At 39.5% G+C, this 4,350-nt stretch overlaps 1 pseudogene; it reads right to left on the bottom strand.

Moving 5' to 3' along the window:
- Positions 1-2,948: 2,948 nt before the first annotated feature.
- Positions 2,949-3,770, bottom strand: LOC100921099 (annotated as a pseudogene).
- Positions 3,771-4,350: the final 580 nt, after the last annotated feature.

Raw genomic sequence — 4,350 nt, 5'->3', positions numbered from 1 at the left:
AGAGCTCTAGTTGACTTTTCCAGGTAACCTAGAGTTAAAAGAGAAAATTCTTTATTCCAACCCTTCTAATTTCAATGCTTTAGTCAACAGCATCTAGTGAACATAATTGAACCTTTGTTTGATGATGGCTGAAGATTTTGTAGGGCCTCAGGGTCACTGTTGTGTGAACATCATTTCATTTCACAATATTTATTATAGATGTAGAAGATGTTAGAGGTTGGCCTGACTCCAAGACATGCTCAGGGGGAAAAAAAGATTTATTTTTTTCTTATAAATCTAAAAAATTAGCTTGTTTTGCACTGTTGTACTCTTTCTCTGCCTGCTCCTCCACCCAAAAATAGAACATGAGAAAACTGGTTAATCAGAGTGAAAACATTGCGGGGAAGGGCAGGAATACCTTTCAACAAAATTCAGTCTGAATGTGAAGAAGGAATTGGGGAAATTCTAATACACTGCATGTTGAGCCAGTAGAAATAGGAGCTCAGGAGAATAGAATGGTTTACCTTTAGATCCAGGTAAGTTTCAGTGAGGAGCTTCATTCCTGGAGGTCATATGGTGCAAATCATCTGAAAATGAACAAGTGCCACCCAAATCACAGGTCATTGGGAAAGAGATTATCCCATGATTAAGAGGGACTCCTTGTCTTGGCGAAAAGGGTCAGGGAACAATAGCATACTTTGCTCATAGGGGACAGAAGAAAAAAGAAATTTCCCCCCCCCCATTTACAATGAGAAAGAATGCTGTAGCCTGGGTTATATCTTTATACCATCTACATGATACCAATCTCTGATAAATAAAAGTTCTGATACAGTAGTGTTGCTTCAATGGCTTTTCTTCAATATCAGTACTATTGCTGTTCTTTATTCCAACCTCTTCTTTCTTTGACTTTTCCTTCCTTTGTCCCAAAGAATTCAGATTCAAATCTTTGTTTCAAGCCTGTCATTCAATGTTAAAAAATAATAATAATTTTTTTTTCCAAAGCACAATGTATTAGAACATCCTAACTACTGCCAATTGCAAAGCAATCACCACCCACCCTAGGCCATCTCAGAAAATTTCATTTAGAAAAATGGTTTTCATTTGAAGCCATAATCTGATTAGTCTCATCTGGGTGCAAATGATTGTAAGTGTTTTCTCTGTGGCAATTAGCTTAACCACAAATGGCTTTTTGCTTCTTTCTAAACAACTACACTTTCACAGCAATTCCTATGATCTCTATTTCATCACTGAAACATGACTTTCCTTGGAATACAGGGCACTAGTTTTGTCAGAAGAAGTACTGTCTCAAATTAAGCTCCTTTTTTTAAAAAAAATGAAAATATTGATCACATACACTTCCAAGGAGAAGGAAGTCTTTTGAGATTTAAATTACAATACACTGAACCTCGGCTTTCTGTTTGTAGCCAAAAATATCTTTAATTTCAGTAATAATTCCCATAATGTCTGGTCCCTGCAGCTCTATACCTCCTTCTCATTATGTGTATAAGGATATGGTTTCACTTTTTAGAATTTTTTAACTCCAAGTGCTACATTCTTCATTCTGAAGACTGTAAATGAATTGTCAATGCCTCTTAAAGAAGATATGCATACATATACACATTTATGCAAAACTACATCAATAAATAAGACCTTAACAATATGTCTTAGTATAAGAAGCTTATAATCTTACTCTATCTAACCCCCAAAAAAAAAAAAAAGAAGAAAAATACAAGCCCCTCTCTCACTTGAGAGCATAATCCAAAGCAGTTCTCCAGGCACTTGCCAGATAACTGGCATATATATTTCATATGTTAATTGTCCTTTGCTTTTTGCAAGCTGATGTCTCCCCTTCTTTATCCAATAACAGCTTCACAGATAAAGTAAACATCTGAGCTCATAGCATCATAACTAAGGTCCTCCATGTTCCTCTTTTTTGCTAATGTCACATAAAATGGAATATTCCACCGTCATATTCTCATGTCCCTCAACCAATTACTATACTCCAAGATCCCAAAGCTTGGATCTAGAAGTGAGGGGTGAAAGAGGTAGGAAATAGCATCTTAACCCTCTCTCCTCACCACTGTCCTGGAATCATAGAAAGAATGAAAGAGAGATGCAGAGAGAGAGTAAGACAGACAGACAGAAACAGAGAGAAAGAGAAAGAGACAGACAAAGAGAAAGAAAGACAAAAAGAGACAAAGAGAGGGGGAGAGAGGAAAGGAAGAAGGAAGGAAGGAAGAAAGGAAGGAAGGAAGGAAGGAAGGAAGGAAGGAAGGAAGGAAGGAAGGAAGGAAGGAAGGAAGGAAAGAGAGAGGGAGGAAGGAAAGGAGAGAGGAAGGAAGGAAGCCATATTTGGAGTAGTCATCCCACCAAAATGTGGAACATTGTCATACCATTTCCTCAATCTATATGCATATTTGGAAGTTCATAGCATCCCAGTCTACCTCCGCCACTCCTCCACCTGACTTGCTTATCATATAAAGTTGTATTATCACAATATCACAATCATTTATCTGAGGAGGCATTTGCAACCAAATGAAGAAATTTCAATGGACCCTGCCTCAAAGCCCATTGTTATGAAACTCTCCCATTATTAGAGGAAGCTAACTATGTGGACCAGTGGATAGAGTGCTGGGCCTGGAGTCAGGAAGACTTGTCTTCCTGACTTCAAATCAGGCCTCAGATACTTAACTGGCTATGTGACTTTAGGCAAGTCACTTAACCCTGTTTGCCTCAAGTTTCTCATCTAAAATGAGCTGGGAAAGGAAATGACAAACCATATAGTATCCTGGCCAAGAAAACCCCAAATAAAGTGTTACAAAGAATTAGACATAAATGAACAATAACCATAACTGTAATATTCTTTTAAGGTAAAAATTTATTTGTCAAAGAAATATACAAATAGAATTATATATAATACAAAGAACTATTAATTCACACATTCTGTACAGTTTCTAAGTTTCTATCATATTCCTAAAGCATTCACAGGCTATTCAGGTCATTACCACTCTCTCAACAGGTTCTTACCATGATTTGAGAATCATTCAACTTCCTGATGCCTTAAGAATTCCTAAGATGCCCTTTCTCTCCCTTCCCCCTACACTCCAGTTTTTCAGAAATCCTTCTGGATGTTTCTTTGTTTACCTCCCCATGCTGCTGCTTGATTTGGAAGATTTCATTTTCTAGCTGTACAATAGTCCATTTGATCTCATAATTTTTACTGATGAGTGAGACCCAAGTCGACTCCATTGCTTGTAATTTAGATCCAGCAGTGAGTTGCATGTTCTTTCTCTGCCAGTTCAAATCCTGAATATGTTTTCTTAATTTCTGCAGTTCCTTCTGGGCTTGTTCAATCATATGAACTAGATTTTCATTATATACTTTCCAGGCATTGCAACCATGTTGTGACATCAACTCAAGGTTTTCAGCGAGAACTTCCTGATGCTCCAGTTGGGCCATGGAATTGTTTACACATTCCTGCCATGCAGTGATACCATTCTTCTGCCCAGAAGAGGGAGCCTGGAAGTTCATATCGTTTCATGCTAAGCATTCAATTGGTTGTCCGGCAGCCAATCTTTCAAATTCGTTTCTCATAATGTCTGTCTCAAAGGCTGAGTAATCCAGGGCCGGCAGGTAGCTCAGATGGTTCTTGGTAGGCCAGTACCTACGTGTTTCTTCCTCTACCAAGGCAGCAGCAGCCTCCCACAGGCCAGGTGCTTCGTAACCCTGATCGAAGTAAGGCAGGGCGTCCACCACCGCCTCCCCAGCGACTAGACCGGTACCTGCCATGCTGCAGGTAATGTAATATTCTCTTCTCTATAATATATTCCTTCTCTGGGAACAGGTTTCTTGGGAGGTTTCTGGAGGCAGCCTTAGTTTCAGTTCAGTGTAATAATCACCTCAAATGCAGCCAGGAATTAAAGTCCGAATCTTGTCCTTCCTGGGGTAGCTTTCTTAGAGACCTCTCTCTCTCCTTGATTCCCAGAGCTCTTGCCACTACTCCTTTGCCTCTGCCAGCTTCAGCCTCTCCTCCTCCGAATGTCTCCAGCCAGCACCAAGGTGGAAGTTGGAATGAATCTGCCTCCGCCTCTGACAGAGTGGGCTTCTGGGCTTCTATGGGCTTGTGGGAGCTCCTCCTTATATATGCTCTCTTAAAGGTGTGAACTCTAATAAGTACTAAGTACATAAGCCTTGTCTCTATCAATTCCAGTGACTTAGCACCTTGTAAGAATTCTAACATATAACCTTATTGGTAAAGATAAACGGTCCTGTCCTATGTTCGAGATTGAGCAGAACTGATGAGAAATAAGACCTTCACTACTCAGGCAGTATCCTTTATGGACTCTTTAAGCTAGAGTTCCCCTTTAGGAC

The sequence above is a fragment of the Sarcophilus harrisii genome, chromosome 5, assembly GCF_902635505.1.
Source record: "Sarcophilus harrisii chromosome 5, mSarHar1.11, whole genome shotgun sequence".
Taxonomy (NCBI): Eukaryota; Metazoa; Chordata; class Mammalia; order Dasyuromorphia; family Dasyuridae; genus Sarcophilus; species Sarcophilus harrisii.
Note: the sequence above shows the minus strand (reverse complement) of the source record. Positions and strands in the feature narration are given on the sequence as shown.